The sequence below is a fragment of the Bubalus kerabau genome, chromosome 4 (assembly GCF_029407905.1).
Source record: "Bubalus kerabau isolate K-KA32 ecotype Philippines breed swamp buffalo chromosome 4, PCC_UOA_SB_1v2, whole genome shotgun sequence".
In the NCBI taxonomy this organism is placed as follows: Eukaryota; Metazoa; Chordata; class Mammalia; order Artiodactyla; family Bovidae; genus Bubalus; species Bubalus kerabau.
The window spans coordinates 43,721,845-43,741,620 of NC_073627.1; the positions used below are offsets into that span (position 1 = coordinate 43,721,845).

Sequence of the window (19,776 nt, forward strand, 5' to 3'; positions counted from 1 at the left end):
ACACCAACTAGGAAGCCCTAGTCTCTCTCAATTTGCAGACTGATGTTTGGAACAGATACATGTACCAGAACTGATTCAGTTTGTAGGGTTTCAGGCTTAGAAGTTCTTACTGAAATAAAGATTGATTTCATATTATTTTGGAGTCACTCCAGGCATTCACCATTCAATGTGAATAATTCAATATTATTCTGGAGTAACTCCAAGGCATTCACCATTCAGAGGAAAAGACATTTGTTTTGTTTTGCTAAAACTGAACCCAAGCTATATGAAAGACACTTCTGTATTTATAGATAATTTTGTGCCTTTTAGGTGTTTAAGAATGGATATTGCTTTTGGACAGTTATATTTTTCTATTTATGCTGATATCCAGCAGACTTTTTACTATTTATTTTAATTTTAATTGATCTTTTTTATGATTGTAAAGCAAGCATATTCTTTGTAGACATTTTGGAAAATACAAAAAAGCATGGAGGAGAAACAAATATAAAGAAATTTTTTAAAAATTTGACTTTTACTACCTAGAGATAACCATAGTTTTTTTTTTAATTGAAGCATATTTGATTTACAAAGTTGTTGATTTTAGAGATAACCATTGTTAACAATTTGATATAGTTTTTCGTGGCCCTATTTCTATGTGTATGTGTGCATAGGCACACAGCTATATTGTATGTTATACATGACACACACATACATATATATATATAACATGCATATTTGCAAACATATATATATAACACGCATATTTGCAAACATGTTATGTATATTTCATATATATGTACATACATATATGTATAATTTATGTGTATATATACATACATTATATATAAATAATACACACAAATATATAATAGTTATTAAGTGGTTATGTCAGATATCTTGATTTCCTTTTATACAGTTTTTCTCTTGTAATCCTTTCAATAGTTTTATGAGAAGATACTATTATTCTTACTTTATAAGATGGTAAATTCTTACTTTATAGATGGGTAAATTGAGGCTGAGACTATTAATTTGTTTGACTAAGGTCATTAGTCAGTAAATGGTGAATTTGAGATACAAATCTAGATCCAATTCTAAAGTCTATCACCTCAACCATTATGCTGTATGAATGCCTGTACTTTTCCATGTCTTAAATCGGAATTGCTATAGAAATAATTTTGATTTTGTTTTTTGACCTTTTATTATATTTCGTATATAACATTTCATTATCTTCTACTAACCTAATTTTAATGGCTTTATGATACTCCATAAGATTATTGAAATAATAGCTGAATGAATGAAAATATCATTATTACACACTACTTTGGTAAAGAATGGATTGGGTAGATGCTTTGGTGTTTCAGATGCTTTCTGTCATCTTATTTTCTTAATTTGTTTCATATTCTGCAATGATTTTTTTGTTTCTCTTGTCTCTCACTATATGGACTATGTATGCTTTGCTTTCGAAATTCTGTGTCACGCTTTGGAAGTCACACATCCTGTTTTTATTCTCAAAATGCTTACCTCTAGATTAAAGAAAAACACCTTATTTTCAATATCACAATGAAATAATATCTCTTTATTTCTCTTGGTAAAGATGGTGTGTTTAGCACAATTTTTTAGCACATTTTTATTTCCCTTCATTTTTTTACCTTCCACTCCCTTCCACTCCTCCAGGTTTGGTTTTTTTCATGTAATTTGGCCTTTTTGACTAAGCATCTGAATGCAGAGTTCCAAAGAATAGCAAGAAGAGATATGAAAGCCTTCCTCAGCGATCAATGCAAAGAAATAGAGGAAAACAACAGAATGGGAAAGACTAGAGATCTCTTCAAGAAAATTAGAGATACCAAGGGAACATTTCATGCAAAGATGGACTCGATAAAGGACAGAAATGGTATGGACCTAACAGAAGCAGAAGATATTAAGAAGAGATGGCAAGAATACACAGAAGAACTGTACAAAAACGATCTTCACGACCCAGATAATCACGATGGTGTGATCACTGACCTAGAGCCAGACATCCTGGAATGTGAAGTCAAGTGGGCCTTAGGAAGCATCACTACGAACAAAGCTAGTGGAGGTGATGGAATTCCAGTTGAGCTATTTCAAATCCTTAAAGATGATGCTGTGAAAGTGCTGCTCTCAATATGCCAGCAAATTTGGAAAACTCAGCAGTGGCCACAGGACTGGAAAAGGTCAATTTTCATTCCAATCCCAAAGAAAAGCAATGCCAAAGAATGCTCAAACTACTGCACAATTGCACTCATCTCACACGCTAGTAAAGTAATGCTTAAAATTCTGCAAGCCAGGCTTCAACAGTATGTGAACCATGAACTTCCAGATGTTCAAGCTGGTTTTAGAAAAGGCAGAGGAACCAGAGATCAAATTGCCAACATCCCCTGGATCATGGAAAAAGCAAGAGAGTTCCAGAAAAACATCTATTTCTGCTTTATTGACTATGCCAAAGCCTTTGAACTGTGTGGATCACAATAAACTGTGGAAAATTCTGAAAGAGATGGGAATACCAGACCACCTGACCTGCCTCTTGAGAAACCTATATGCAGGTCAGGGAGCAACAGTTAGACCTGGACATGGAACAACAGACTGGTTCCAAATAGGAAAAGGAGTACGTCAAGGCTGTATATTGTCACCCTGCTTATTTAACATATATGCAGAGTACATCATGAGAAATGCTGGACTGGAAGAAACACAAGCTGGAATCAAGATTGCTGGGAGAAATATCAATAACCTCAGATATGCAGATGACACCACCCTTATGGCAGAAAGTGAAGAGGAACTCAAAAGCCTCTTGATGAAAATGAAAGAGGAGAGTGAAAAAGTTGGCTTAAAGTTCAACATTCAGAAAACGAAGATCATGGCATCTGGGCCCATCACTTCATGGGAAATAGATGGGGAAACAGTGTCAGACTTTATTTTTGGGGGGCTCCAAAATCACTGCAGATGGTGACTGCAGCCATGAAATTAAAAGACGCTTACTCCTTAAAAGGAAAGTTATGACCAACCTAGATAGCATATTCAAAAGCAGAGACATTACTTTGCCAACAAAGGTCCGTTTAGTCAAGGCTATGGCTTTTCCAGTAGTCATGTATAGATGAGAGAGTTGGACTGTGAAGAAAGCTGAGCGCCAAAGAATTGATGCTTTTGAACTGTGGTGTTGGAGAAGACTCTTGAGAGTCCCTTGGACTGCAAGGAGATCCAACCAGTCCATTCTGAAGGAGATCAGCCCTGGGATTTCTTTGGAAGGAATGATGCTAAAGCTGAAACTCCAGTACTTTGGCCACCTCATGCGAAGAGTTGACTCATTGGAAAAGACTCTGATGCTGGGAGGGATTGGGGGCAGGAGGAGAAGGGGACGACAGAGGATGAGACGGCTGGATGGTGTGAGTCTCAGTGAACTCCGGGAGTTGGTGATGGACAGGGAGGCCTGGTGTGCTGCAATTCATGGGGTTGCAAAGAGTCAGACATGACTGAGCGACTGAACTGAACTGAACTTATCCCTCTTGGAAAAAGAAATTTCTTTCCTACATTATGTACTTTCTCTTTTGAGAGTTATTTTAGATATTTAAATAAAGTTCTTTTATGCAGAAGTTTTTATGCTCTGACTCTTCCTCCTTATTCTTTTTTTTTTTTTTTTTTTTTTGGCTGCACCACATGGAATGTGAGATCTTAGTTCCCTGACCCAGGATGGAAGCCACAACCCCTGCATTGGAAACACGGAGTCTTAACCACTGGACTGCCAGGAAAGTCCCTCTTCTTCCTTATTCTGACTTCTCATTCAGTAGTACATGTTTGAGAAGTTTTTTCTTTCAGAGCAGTTAACTGGGTAGTGTCATTTTTGAGCACTTTGTATCTTAGTATGTATTCCCAGATGACTCAGGGGTAAAGAATCCTCCTGCAAGTGCAGGAGACATCAGAGACACAGGTTTGATCCCTGAGTCAGGAAGATCCCCTGGAGGAGGAAATGGCAACCCACTTTAGTATTTTTACTGGGAAAAATCCCAGGGACAGAGTAGCCTGGGGGGCTACAGTCCACGGGATAGGAAAGAGTTGGCATGATTGAGTGCATGTGCGTGCCCGCGTGTGCGCACACACACACACACACTTATTTAAGAGGCCTTCACAACTTTATAACAACTTTGCTGAGTGTAGAATTCTAAAATTATAAACATTTACCTTCAGAATTCTGTTGGATGTGCTTTATTGATTTGTATCTTAGAGTGCACAATTCTGAGGCCAGTTTGAATTTAGTACCTTTGGAGATAATTTGCTCCCTCCCAAATTACCTCCTCCTTTCCCAGTCTGAATTCTTGAAGGCTTTTTTCTTTACCCTAGAAATATTTTAAAATGTCACCTGGCTGGTCTAGGTGTTGATTTTATTTCATTCATTTTCCCAGCAGGTTTAAGTCTTAGGAAAATTACTTAATTATTGCTTCTGTTCCTATTCTGTTTCCTCCTTCTGAGACTCCTAATGTATTCAGTCAATTTACTCAAGAACTATTCTATGCTAGACACTAATTTGGGTACTGGGGATATATCACCAGGGAACATAAATGCTTACATTTTTGTTGTTTGGAACTCCTGACTCTGTTGTCTATACCAACCAGCTTTGTTCTGATTTTTCAGGGAGACCTCATCCTTTGAGCTGAAGCATATTTTCGTAGTCCTATGGGTTTTTTCCATTTGCTCATCTTAACATGGAGAGGTTTATATGCGTCCAGCTTTGGTTAATATTTAAGTAGGAATTGCTGAGGGTTCTGTCAGAGACTGAAGCAGATCTGAGTATATGCACTGCCTTGCTCTCCATCTGCTTTCATCTAGCCTTCAACCTTGAGTAAGGGGTTGTTCATGGAATTCTATTGGGGTGATAATATATTTTACAGAAGTGGAATATTGAACTGACCATTCCTCCTAATTGAGCCCTTCTATATTCTAACTAGAAGACAGCCCTCCAAGTTTCTGGCATACTAAAGGTTTTCCCTCTATTTTTATTCCTTTGATCTTTTCTATGTGAATTTAGAATGAGGCAATTTAGAAGTCTGTCCTCACAAAGACATTTTTATTTAAAAACCACAAAGTAATATTTTTTCCTCTGTGTTAAGAGGGTTAGAAAAAAATGTTCAAGACTGATAATTATATGTAGTTTTGAATTTTTTCATAAAGGGTCTTAAACCCCTTGGGAAACTACATGGTCTAGAGAGGTCGGGGGAATGGAGTCTGACTGTAGTATGTAATTTCACTGTGGCTTTGAATAAACTATCTGAACTCCAGGTTCTCTAATCTCAGATCTTCTTACATCATAGCATGACAGGGAAAAGTACCAGAAAAAAATAAATGTGGAAGCTCTTTGAACTCTTCAAAGATAGAAACTAAGGAAATCTAAGGACTTTTTGCTGTTTGAATGCTATTATAGCTTTGAGCACTTTCAAGCTAGCCTGAAGAGTATCTGCTGGGGGCATAACAAATGAGGTCTGGTTGCTGGGAAGCCCAGGTATGCAAAGCAGTTCTGAAGTACAGCCGCACTGCTTTGCACGCTGTCACGCCGTGTAAGATCCAAGAGGGTGTTAAATGTGGACCCATTTTTCCGTTAGGTCAAATAACTATGCCTGGTTAATGTGAAATTAGTTTGTTTCTCCTCTTCACGGAAATGAAGGCTTCTGGGTGGGTGAATCATGCCTTAATAAACAACTTTTGTACTTCTGGCCAGCACAGGCAGCAGATGTTGTCTATCTTTGTGACATGACTTGGAAGAGTACAAAAAGAAACGTCGGTATGGTGGTTTCTGAAGCTTAAAGAAAATATCTTACTGCCTCCGGGCCAAACTTTTCAGGTTCTACCCCTTCCTATTATGAATCCTTTCTGTATTTTATGACTCAATTTCCTTATGAAACTCCTGTAAGATTCAGTATTAAATTTCCCTAATCGTGGGAAAAAATATTCTCTATATTAAGGTCCATGACACTGCAGCTGTTTTGGCACTATGGAGATAAATGGCTATGTCATTAGTGTCAGACAAGTGACTTTTTTTTTTTTTTAATAATGGACATGAAATGGAGGAATAAGAATTTTTCCCTCCTAAGCAACGTTGTGCGAATGCATCATACTTGTAACACATAGACCAAGACAGAATGAGGTACCTTAATTTAGTCAGCAACTGATTAATCACCTGCTGTGTGCCAGACACTACACTAGGGGCTAGATATACCTTAGCAAATAAGACACTGTTCCTGCCCGCACGTTGCCTCAAATCTAGTAGAGAAGACCAATCAAAATATATTAATTGGGATAAAGTGCTATGAAGAAACTATGTAGGATACAATAAATGCAAATAAGAGTAGGAGAGGAGATGAGCAATTATAAACCAAAGAATTGGACAACTTATAAGAACTGGACACGTTTCTAGAAACATACAGGCCACCAAAACTGAATCATGAAGAAATAGATATTTGAACAGACCAATCACTAGAAGTGAAATAGAATCTGTAATTTTAAAACTCCTTGCAAAAACAAAAGGCTATGACCAGATGGTTTCACTGGGGAATTCTATCGAATAACTTTAACTGATCCTTCTCAAACTCTTCCAAAAGACTGATGAGGAGGGAGCACCACTAAAGGCCCCACACAAAAACTACTAGAATGTATAAACGAATTCAGCCAGGTAGCAGGACACAAGATTAACATACAGAAATTGGCTGCATTTCTTTTTTTTAATTTATTTATTTTTTAATGGAAGGATAATTGCTTTACAGAATTTGGTTGTTTTCTGTCAAACCTCAACATGAATCAGCCATAGGTATACATATATCCCCTCCCTTTTGAACCTCCCTCCCATCTCCTTCCCCATCCCATCCGTCTAGGTTGATACAGAGCCCCTGTTTGAGTTTCCTGAGCCATACAGCAAATTCCCGTGGGCTATCTATTTTACATATAGTAAGTTTCCATGTTACTCTCTCCGTACATCTCACCCTCTCCTCCCTTCTCCCCAAGTCCATAAGTCTATTCTCTGTGTCTCTTTCTCCACTGCTATCCTGTAAATAAATTCTTCAGTACCATTTTTCTAGATTCTGTATATATGCGTTAGAATACGATATTTATCTTCCTCTTTCTGATTTACTTCACTCTGTATAATAGGCTCTAGGTTCATCCACCTCATTAGAGCTGACTCAAATGCATTCCTTCTTATAGCTGAGTAATATTCCATTGTGTATATGTACCACAGCTTCTTTATCCATTCATCTGTCGATGGACATCTAGGTTGCTTCCATGTTTTAGGTATTGTAAATAGTGCTGCAATGAACAGTGGGATACATGTGTCTTTTTCAATTTTTGTTTCCTCAGGGTATATGTCTAGGAGTGGGATTGCTGGGTCATATGGTGGTTTTATTCCTAATGGCACCCCACTCCAGTACTCTTACCTGGAAAATCCCATGGACAAAGGAGCCTGGTAGGCGGCAGTCCATGGGGTCGCACAGAGTTGGACACGACTGAGCGACTTCACTTTCACTTTTCACTTTCATGCATTGGAGAAGGAAATGGCAACCCACTCCAGTGTTCTTGCCTGGAGAATTCCAGGGACAGGGGAGCCTGGTGGGCTGCCGTCTATGGGGTCGCACAGAGTCGGACAGGACTGAAGTGACTTAGCAGCAGCAGCATACTGTCTTCCATAGTGGCTGTATCAATTTACATTCCCACCAACAATGCAGGAGCGTTCCCTTTTCTCCACACCCTCTCCAGCATTTATTGTTTGTAGACTTTTTGATGATGGCCATTCTGAAAGGTGTGAGGTGATATCTCATTGTAGTTTCGATTTGCATGTTTCTAATAATGAGTGATGTTAAGCATCTGTTCATGTGTTTGTTAGCCATCTGTATGTCTTTGGAGAAATGTCTGTTTAAGTCTTTTTCTCACTTTTTGATTGAGTTGTTTGTTTTCCTGGTATTGAGTTGTAAGAGCTGCTTGTATATTTTGGAAATTAGTCCTTTGTCAGTTGTTTCATTTGCTATTATTTTCTCCCATTCTGAGGGTTGTCTTTTCACCTTGCTTATAGTTTCCTTTGGTGTGCAAAAGCTTTTAAGTTTAATTAGGTCCCACTTGTTTACTTTTGTTTTTATTTCCATTACTGTTGGAGGTGGGTCATAGAGGATCTTGCTTTGATTTATGTCATTGAGTGTTCTGCCTATGTTTTCCTCTAAGAGTTTTATAGTTTCTGGTCTTACATTCTGATCTTTAATCCATTTTGAGTTTATCTTTGTGTATGGTGTTAGGAAGGCTGCATTTCTTTATATTCACAATGAAATATCAGAAAGGAAAAGTACAAAAATAATCTCTTTTAAAATTGCATCAAAAAAAAAAAAAACCCTTACCAATAAACCTGACCAAGAAGATGAAATACTTATATGCTCAGAACCATAAAACATTGATAAAGAAAATTAAAGATGATTCAAACAAGTGGAAAGATATCCTATGCTCTTGGATTGGAAGAATTAATATGTTAAAATGGACATACTACCCAAAGCAATCTACAGATTTAATGCAATCCCTATCAAATTACCCATGACATTTTTCACAGAACTAGAACAAATAATCCTAAAATTTATATAAAAGCATCAGTTCAGTCGCTCAGTTGTGTCCGACTCTTTGCGACCCCGTGAACCATAAAGATCCACAATTGCCAAAGTGATCCCGAGGAAAAAGAATGAAGCTGGAGGCATAACCCACCCAGACTTCAGACAATACTACAAAGCTACAGAAATCAAAACAGGGTGGTATTGTGCTTGCTCTGGCAGCACATAAACTAAAATTGGAATAATAAAGAGAAGATTAGCATGGTCCCTATGCAAGGATAACAAAAAAACAAAACAAAACAGTGTGGTATTGGCACAAAAACAGACATATGCATCAATGGAACAGAATAGAGAGCCCAGAAATAAACCCACATACCTACAGTCAATTAATCTTCAACAAAGAAGGCAAGAATATACATAGAAAAATGACAGTCTCTTCAGCTAGTAATGTTGGGAAAGCTGGATAGTCACATGTGAAACAATGAAATTGAACACTCCCTCACACCATATGTAAAAATAAACTCAAAATTGCTTAAAGACTTAAATATAAGACATGGTATCATGAAACTCCTAGAAGAGAAGAACATAGACAAAATATTCAGACATATACCAATATTTTCTTAGGTCAGTCTCCTAAGGCAATAGAAATAAAAGCAAAAATAAACAAATGGTACCTAATTAAACTTACAAGCTTTTGCACAGAAAAGGAAACAATAAACAAAATGAAAAGACAACCTATGGACTGAGAGAAAATATTTGCAAATTATGTGACCAAAAAGGTTTAATTTTCAAAATACACAAACAGTTCATACAACTAAAAAAAAAAAAGATAGACATTTCTCTAAAGAAGACACACAGATTGTAAATAGGCACATGAAAAGATGTTCAACATTGTTAATTATTAGAGAAATGTAAATCAAAACTTCAAAGAGGTACCACCTCACATCAGTCAAAACGGCCATCATTAAGACGTCTACCAATAAATGCTGGAGATATGATCCTGCAGTCCTACTCTTGGGTATATATCTGGAGAAAACTCTAATTCGAAAAGGTACATGCAGCCCAATGTTCATAGCCGCACTCAGTCGAGACACGGAAGCAACCTAAATGACTACAGACAGATGAATGGATAAAGATGTGGGATGATCCCCTGGAGAAGGGCATGGCAACCCACTCCAGTATTCTTGCCTGGAGAATCCCATGGACAGAGGAGCCTGGCAGGCTACAGTCCATGGGGTCACAAAGAGCTGGACACAACTGAAGTGACTTAGCATGCATGCACATGTGATAAATTTGAAATGCCTGTGATGTTTCTAAGATAGAACAGTAGGCAGCTGAGAGTCTGGAGCACAGAGGAGAGGATTAGGGACATATTTTAGAAATAACACTGTAGGGATAAGATTTTAGGCTTGGAGATGGGTGAGCTCTCCTAGGAAGAAAGAGTAAAGGGAGAAGAAAGGAGAGCTAGAGATTGAGCCTGGAGAACTAGCCAGGTGTAGAGCTATGCCACTAAAAGAAATGTTGAAGGCAGTTAAGAGGAGCATGTGGTTTGGAGAGGCTTCCCCAGTGGCTCAGCAGTAAAGGATCAGCCTGCAATGCAGGAGCCATAGGAGATGCAGGTTTGATCGCTGGGTCGGGAAGATCCCCTGGAGGAAGAGATGGCAACCCACTCCAATATTCTTGCCTGGAGAATCTCATGCACAGAGGAGCCTGGCAGACTACAGTCCATAAGGTCACAAAGAGTCGGACATGACTGAAGAGACTTAGCAATCACACATGCGTGGTTTGGAAAGGAAACTGATGATTTATATTCAGAACTTGCTAAGTTTGAGGTGCACACTACAGTCTTGTTATTTCTAGTGTCATGCCTGGGCAAAATGCATAGGTCCCCTTCAGAATGTGAATGCCATATTTATATTTTACTTTGTGATTTGGTCTTATGATATCTCTGTGAATTTTCAAAATAAAACATTACTAATCATGTTCATGATGGAGTTTGGAGCAGTAGAAACAATTCTGCTAAGATTCATGACACAGCAGCTGTTTCTGAATTATAGAGATAAATAATTTTCTATGTCGCCAGTCCTAAACAATAAGTGGCTATTTCATTTTGAGTAATGGACAGGAGATGAAGAAAGAAGAGTTGTCCAACATTGAGCCAATGTGCTTTATGGGAAGTACACGAGCTGGGAATGCAATGAAAATACACATATATTGAACATTTACCATGTGCCAGGTTCTGTGCTGGGTTTTGGGGATAACTCAGAGAACAAGACATAAAAGTCTTAGATTTTACAAATAAGTAAGGGAGATGGGAAAAATTAACCTGCAAATAAAATAACCACAATGTGTGGCAAGTGAAAGAAACAAACAGATAGAGGAAATACATGGGAGAGGTGGTATGGCACTTTGAGTCTAGAAAGAGTCTTTAGAGAAATTTTCCTTGGGTAAATTTACTTAAGTCGACATTTACTTAAGTCGATTTCTGAAGGATGAGGAGTCATATCAAGATGTGGGGACATGGTTTGCTATTGGTAAATCACCAAATTGTTTTTTTGCAGAATTTGCCCCTGAAAAGTTACAGCAAGCTGAAGAGCTCATACTACAATACGGGCAGTATGGGCACACTGAGGTGGGGGAAGCTGTTGGAAATGGTCTGCCTCCACAGGTAGTATTTTATCATTGACATTGTTTAAAATTGTGTGCACAGGGTGATAACAAAAAGTAGACTGACATTTAGTCAATTTTACTATTATTTAAAAATTTTTTTACAGACAACGGCCCCACCATGGGCTGAATGATGGCCCTCAAAAAGCTGTGTCTATATTCCAATTACTAGAAACTGTGAATATTACCTTACATAGTAAAAGAGTAAAAATTACCTTATATAAAAAGATTTTGAGAACATGTATCAGATTATCCTTTCATAAGCTGAATGCAGATATTAGATGGAAAAATTAAGCTACCCAGTTCTTAAAATAAATAGATACATGCTTTAATAGAGTTATCACTGTAGAATTCAACACCATGTTGGGAGAAATGCTTTTTTTTTTATTTGGCTGCACTGGGTCTTAGCTGCAGCATGTGGGATCTAGTTCCCCAATCAGGGATTGAACCTGTGTTCCCTGCATTGGGAGCACAGAGTCTTAACCACTGGACCACCAGGAAGTCCCCAAGGAGAAATGTTTCTTACATACAAGTTTGCTTACAGCCAAGTTACTTAACCCAAGTTAACTTGCCTGGCCATGTAGGCATTTTTCTTCATTTGTTTGTTTTTAATATTTATTTAGCTGTGCCATGTCTTCGTTGCGGCATGTGGGATCTTTAATTAGGGCATGTGAATTCATAGTTGTGGCATTGTGGGATCTAGTTCCCTGGCCAGGGACTGAACACTGACCCCCTCCATTAGGAGCATGGAGTCTTAGCCACTGGACCACCAGGGAAGCCCCCATGTAGGTGTTTTATATTGTCATTCCTATTGGAGAAGGAGGCCTCCTGATAGCTCAGGTGGGCCCTCTCAAGGCAGGACTACAGTCCTGGGCCTGGTCACAAATTTAGGTTTAGATATTAATACTTATCAGCATTAGGAAGACTGAATCACACTTACCAAACTCACAAGGCCAGCAGGTGACAAAATTCAAGTGTTTAAAAATGTTTACTAATTTAATAAATGATGAGGAACTTCTGTGTATTATTCAGTGTACTGTCTCTGCTTACAAACAAGTGACATATAAGGTGAGATTACATTTGGAATTACAGCTAGATGATGACATCAGAGCAAGCAGAGGAAGTGTAATGAATGGTTTTATACCTGCAGTAGGCAGGCTCTGAGATGGCCTTCAATGATCTCTTTAATGAAAGTACAGTATTCACGCCCTCCTGTGATCTCCTCCCCTTGTGTGTAGGTGTGCAGTCACTTCTACTGAATAGAATGCAGCAGAAGGGATGTCACGTCTGAGATTAGGTTACAAAAAGACTACGGCTTCATCTTGAGAGCTCCCTCTTGTTCTATTGCTCACTCTGAGGAGAGACAATTGCTATGTTGTGGGCTGCCCTATAGAGAGGCCTCTGGCTAACGACCAGTGAGGAACTGAGGTCTTCAGCCAACATCTCACAAGGAACTGAATCCTACCATCAACCGCATGAGTGACCTTGGAAGCAGATGCTCCCAGCAATCTCATGAGACCTTGAGCCAGAGGCACCCAACTAAGTAGCACCCAAATTCCTGACCCTCAGAAGCTGTGAGATAATAAATGTTTGCTGTTTTAAGGCACTAAGGTTTGGGGTAAATTATTACCCAGCAATAAATAACATAACACCAAACATATAATTTTTGAAGTACTAATTTAAAAATACTAAAAGACAATAAGAAGGGAAATAAAACTAACAACTACAATAGTAGTTTTCATGGATATACTATTTTAATAGTTTCTTCGGCAGTCGAATCACACTGACTAGATTCCCTATTAGTGGTTAATTTCATCCAGTTTATGTTGAGTCTTACTAGTTTTATTCTCAGGGAGTGACATTTTATCCAACTTCTGGATGCATCTAACTATGGACTCCAAAAAACTAAGTATACACACTGATAACTAAATATGTATTGATTCATTCATACATAAATTTATTTTGTCTACTGGAGACTAGAAAAGAATCCAAAATGGCATACTAATTCCCTGGTCTTTTTTTAAAATTAATGTTCACAGGACAGACAGATGTTTAATTCATTTTTTAAAAAAAAATACTCTTTTTTAACAAAAGGAATAAATGTTCAAAGTGCAACTTTTTGAAAAAAAAACAGAGAAGCAAAGAAGAAAGTGAAAGTTAACTTTGAACCTGCTACTCAGAAAGGACTGTTACTGAATGCACTATTGATTTTAGTTGACAACAGTTGCCTATTCTATTTTTTTAAACATCACAAATAAGACTTTTTATTTGTCACCATTAAATATCTGAATTTTGAACAGATTCTTGAACTAGTGGCTCCTATCTATCATCTCATTCAACTTTAGCATTCAACTCATCCACAAACTACTACCTTTACTATGAAGCTCCATCAGTTCACCCAATTCAAATGTTTGCTTCTTAGGATTTTTACTTTTCTAACAAGTAATCATAGAGAGGATAAAATGATTGGCAAGGCTTTTTCTATATCTTTCTCAATGCTATCTGGAATCAATTTATTGACAACTTTTTTCAAGTTATTTGTTTGCACTTCTCAGGTCATGATTCCAACCATCTTCTTCCGGATTTGGTGAACTTGTTGGTGCTTCCTTAACACAAGAGGGCTTCCAAATCTGACTATTGTGGTTTTTAGTAAAACCAAGACAGAATAGATGAAGCAAATAACCATTGGTAGTCTTGACCTCAACATGAGATTCAATCATGGCCTGCCACTTTTGGAACATTTTGGAACAGTTTATCACAGCTACGATCCATACCATGGAAGCTGATTGGCAGTTTTTGCCCTAAACGGTCTCAGCACTTAGCTTGGATTTTCTACATGAAACTCCATTATTCTGCAGATTAGCAAAGCTCACTTTTAAAACATGACCCTGAGGCCGTCAGATACAATTTTGATTCCTTGAGTTTTCCTGACTAATGTTTATTCAGTATTTCATATATTGAACATAGCTGCTACTTTCACATCATACCAATTTTTCCTAGAGAATGGGAATCACTTTCGTCTTGGCAACCTTTTTGCCACTTTTCAGAAGGCATTTGTTTTCGCCCCCTGCCATGGTGCTCTCCAAGAGCCCAAAGACCTATTTGTTTATTCTTTTAAAAATTGGGAAAACATTCTATTCTTGGTTAACTTGCTAATTGATTTTTCTAAAACTGTTTCCTTAATGAAATATCATATCTGAAAGTTTAACTTTATATATCTAATATTTAATAACTTAGTATAAGTAATATTAATATTTAGTACCACAAGCAGAGACATTACTTTGCCAACAAACGTCCGTCTAGTCAAGGCTATGGTTCTCCCTGTGGCCATGTATGGATGTGAGAGTTGGACTGTGAAGAAGGCTGAGTGCCAAAGAATTGATGCTTTTGAACTGTAGTGTTGGAGAAGACTCTTGAGAGTCCCTTGGACTGCAAGGAGATCCAACCAGTCCATTCTGAAGGAGATCAGCCCTGGGATTTCTTTGGAGGGAATGATGCTAAAGCCGAAACTCCAGTACTTTGGCCACCTCATGCGAAGAGCTGACTCATTGGAAAAGACCCTGATGCTGGGAGGGATTGGCGGCAGGAGGAGAAGGGGACGACAGAGGATGAGATGGCTGGATGGCATCACTGACTCGATGGACATGAGTCTGAGTGAACTCCGGGAGTCTGTGATGAACAGGGAGGCCTGGTGTGCTGCAATTCATGGGGTCGCAAAGAGTCGGACACGACTGAGCTACCGAACTGAACTGAACTGAACTAACATTATAAACACTTTATTCAACAAATTTATTTACATTATCTAATTTGACTTTCATTATAACTTGTGAGGTAGGCATTAATATTACTTTCATTTTCAGAAAAGTAAACTAAGGCTTAGAGAGGAAAAATAATTTGCTCACACAGGATCACAAAGCTAAGCAGTTTCCATTCTAGATTCCATTCTAGTTCTGTCTGGCTACAAAATTTACACTCATACCTTTCTGCTATAGTTTCTCCCTCAAACTTTCCCCCTTATTTTTCATTAAAAAAAAAGTCATTTTAAAAAACTTTCATATTTAGAAAAGTCATCATATCCCAGTTATTAAAGACTAACCTAATTTACCCATACCTCTGTTCAACTCCTTTGAAAGTTTTTTGAAGTTAGTGTCTCAAGGCAAATATATTGAGATCTAAAGGAAATATACATGAATAAAATTCTTTCCCTGCTGAAATAAAACAGTGGATGTTACCAGTGATTTGCCTTGTTTGAAATTGGAACTATCATCAGAGAACCAATTTCCATTTATATAAAACTACATAATTCTGTTTCTGATTATAATTTCTGTAAAGTTATAATCAATTGTTACAGTTGGAAAAACTAGATTTTTATCAGCTATATTTCTTGCTGCTGTATAGTCCATTATAATGAAATAAAGGGGTAATCTGGAAATAAAGAGCAGTGATAATGATTATGAAATGTTAAGAGTGGGAAGAACTTGGAGGTCACTGTGCCCATTCTCCAAATTTTGAGAATTCAGAGGTTCAAAGATTCAAATATCTCTGTATCTCTTAAGTGGTCATAGTAGACAAAGGGTAAGAATAAAGGTATGTGAAAAATGACTTTCATCTGACAATTAAGACAGTGTCGTAAACATATTTACCCAAGTTCCAAACCTCTATCAATAAGAGAAATGAATTAAAAAAAAAAAACCCAAATAACAAAAAGCATAAGACCAGGTACATAAAAAGTACCTAATATATATTTGCGAATGAACAAATGAATAAAAAGGTTTTATTGCTTTCAAGTTCCCTCAGTCCTTGAATTCACATTTTATATGCAATCATAATGTATACATATAGTTTATTATCTTGATTTTTGCCCTTGAGTTATAGCATTTTTCCACGTTGTTATAAAACATGACTATAACCTTTTAAAGTACCTATTGAAGTTACACCACCACTGAGTCAGATTCCCAAATGATTGTTAAAAATCACTATTAACAGGGGTGAATCCAGGTTTTGGGGAGGGCCCTTATTAAGGAAAAAATACAAAATGATATTACTTTAAAAATTTTTTACAAAGTAAAATACCTAGCTCTTTCAAGAGATCATTTCTAGGGCCCCTTCAGGGCCTTGGAGGCCCTGCCTCTGTTGATAACCAAATACTACCTTCATGGGGGTTATGATATAGCTTGAATGTTTTTCAGAGGTTACTACAATTTTAGAAATGTATACCACACTTGATAGTGTTAAAAATTCTATCCATCTGACCTGGAATCTGCTTCAGGCTCCAACATAAACTTGGTGGCTTTTAAATTATAAGCAAGTCTCTTTTAACTTCTTCAGGTCTCGTATGCCCCATCTGTAGAAATGGGCTTAATATCTACCTCAAGGAATTGCACATGAAAACAAAGGTAAAATAGTTCAGTTCCTGACACATCATAAATGCTCCATAGGTATTATGAACCCGGTGATAATTAAAACATTAGCCTACCTTATATAGGAACCACCCGTTTCTCCATTACAACTTCCTACATTGACTGTGGGTAAAATATGGCGTAAAATGAATTTTAAAGATTGTGTAGATTCAATTTTTTATTACTTTAATTACTTTTTTGGCCTCAGCATGCAGCATGTGGGATCTCAGTTCCCTGACCAGGAATCAAATAAGGGAAGTCCCTTATTTTAATTTTTAAAAATAATGTTATTATGAAAAGTAGTGACTATATAACAGCACATTTGGAAAATAGAGAGAAGAAAAAAAATAGCACCCATAATTTCTTCAGACTTGTACTACATTTCCTTAATGTGTTTTTTTTTCCTTGATGCGGATGTTATTTAAAATATAAAAATATACTTGAAGTAAGGAGATCAGTCCTGGGTGTTCATTGGAAGGACTGATGTTGAAGCTGAAAGTCAAATATTTTGGCTGACTCAATTGAAAAGACCCTGATGCTGGGAAAGATTGAGGGCAGGAGGAGAAGGGGACGACAGAGGATGAGATGGTTGGATGGCATCACCGACTCAATGGACATGCTGCTGCTAAGTCACTTCAGTCGTGTCCGAATGGACGTGAGGTTGGGTGAACTCCGGGAGTTGGTGATGGACAGGGAGGCCTGGCGTGCTGTGGTTCATGGGGTCGCAAAGAGTTGGACACGACTGAGCAACTAAACTGAACTGAAGTAGACCCAACTATTCTCTTTTCAAGGAAGTTTGGTATTACGGCATTATATTTTTCAAATACATGGCAAATCTTAAAATATGTTTCACATAAAACTATTTTAGAAAAATCAGCAGGAAGAAAAGTTACACATTCTACTGTTGTTGTTCCATACTTAATTCCTATGAGCTGTGCAGTGTGGCCAAAGTAAACAAATAAGTAAACAAAGATTCATGTTTTTATAAGGTTATGATCTTACTGTACATAGAATTTAGTACTCTGCCTTTTTTTCTTATATCACAAGTCTTTCTCCATATTATTGCATACTACTACAGCAACATTCATAGTAACTAGAGCATATGAGAGCAAGGCTTAGTTTCCTAAACTTCATATAAATGTGTGTGAAGACACCAAGGCAGGCCAAAGATGTGAAAAGCTAGAAGCTCAGAAGGAGTGCTCCTGGTTTGCCTGCAACTATAATGCAGAAAATGTATTAAGAGAAATTATGACTCAAGGATTCTTGATTTTCAACCAAATGTCCAAATCAGCAAAAGAATATAAAGCCCTATCAACATAATCCTAAATTCCATAAACACTTTTATTTCTTTAATAGATGGGAAAGTGGTACAGTACTATTCAACAGCAAGGACTTATTTGTCACGACATGTTATTAGGATTTTAGCTCTCAAAATTGGGTAAATATATACCCCTTTTACCCAAAGGGGTCTTTCTTTAAAATTTAGCAAGGCAACACAATCCTCACTATAAAGATCAAGTCAAGATCTGGACATGGTTGTCTGAATTCAGTGACATTTGCTCTTGGAAAAAAGAGTTTTATCTTTTAATTATTCTTTTGTGCTGATATTCATTAATTGCAAAGTACAACTTTTTTCTTTTAAGCTTCTTTGTTCCTTTAACATGATCCTGCTGTAGGAATTCAAGCCACATCTAAAAAATTGTTAAGATATACAGTGAGGAAGCGATCCACATGTTCATTGCTGAATGAATGGAAAAACAAAATGTGGCATATGCATACAATGGAATATTATTCAGTGTTAAAAAGGAAGGAAATTCTGATACACACCACAACATAGATGAACCTTGAAGACATTATGTTAAGTGAAATAAGCCAAACACAAAAGGACAAATATTGTATGATTCCACTTATACGAAGTATCATAGAAAAAGAAAATAAAATAATTGTTATCAGGGCATGGGGCAGGGAAGGAATGCGGAGTTATTGTTTAATGTGTATAGGGTTTCAGTTTCTGATGATGAAAAGTTCTGGAAATGGACAGTGGTGATGGATGCATAAAATGTGAGCGTCCTTAGCAACACTGGGCTGCATACTGAAAAATGAGTAAAATGGTAAATCTTGTGTATTTTATGGTAAATTTTTAAAAATGCCCCCAATATAACACAGACTGAGAAAAAATGTATAATGTAACATTCATGGGCTTCCCTGGTGACTCAGACAGTAAAGAATTTGCCTGTAATGCAGGAGACCCTGGGTCAGGAAGATACCCTGGAGAAGGGAATTTAGCTACCAATTCTCATATTCTTGTCTGGAGAATTCCATGGACAGAGGAGCCTGGTGGGCTAGAGTCCATGGGGGTATGGACTGCAAACAGTCCAACATGACTGAGGGACTCACACCGATGCATACATATTCAGTAAGAAATAATTATACAGCAAATATATCTGTAATCACTATCTAGGTCAAGAAATAAAGACTATCAGAGTGCACCCTCCTGCCCCCATCACAACCCTTTCCTCCTTCCTGAGTAACCACTCTCTTGACTAAACATTTACTTTTAAAAATCAGGCTGTAATGTGATAATGCCGGATAAGTTAAACCAATGTTACACAACGCAATAGAGTATTTCTTTACATTCCAATATTTTCCATATATGCAAAACATTTTTTAAAACTTAACTTCTAAAGTACGCTTTCCCTCTCTCTTGAAACTTCGCATTCTAAAACCTTTCTTGAATTCACCGTTGACCTCACCTGCAGAGTTAAAAAAAAAAAACAAAACAACCAAACAACTGCTTCTGTGTAGATTTCTAGATTTTCATTCCTCCCGCTCTCCCTTGCCTCCAACTACAAAGAAACAATGATTTAAACCCTTTGTGCCCTTTTAGAAAATTACACAGATACCCCATTGTGGAATCCTATAATCCCTTCGTGGAAAGGAAGAGATTAGCATATGAATACAAAGCAAAATGAATCCAGAATACAAAATGATCTACTGGATTGTGAAGCTCTTGTATTCTTAAAAATGTATTTATTTCTTCTTTTTGATTTGCCCCTTTAGTGGTCTCAGGGTTAAGGGAATTGAGCTTCCCCTCTGGTTACCCGGAAAAGGATTTAGGAAAAAAAAAAAAAAAGAAAGCCAATAGATTCTAG

The 19,776-nt window shown here is 37.3% G+C and overlaps 1 non-coding gene and 1 pseudogene across 1 annotated transcript; one reads left to right on the forward strand and one right to left on the reverse strand.

Annotated features, from left to right (window-relative positions):
* Window positions 1-8,764: 8,764 nt before the first annotated feature.
* LOC129651886 (U6 spliceosomal RNA) lies at window positions 8,765-8,871 on the forward strand. Its single transcript, XR_008714388.1, has one exon. It is a non-coding gene; the product is annotated as a U6 spliceosomal RNA (small nuclear RNA).
* A 4,702-nt stretch (window positions 8,872-13,573) lies between these two features.
* LOC129650859 (40S ribosomal protein S3a-like) lies at window positions 13,574-14,299 on the reverse strand (annotated as a pseudogene).
* Between the last annotated feature and the right edge of the window lie 5,477 nt (window positions 14,300-19,776).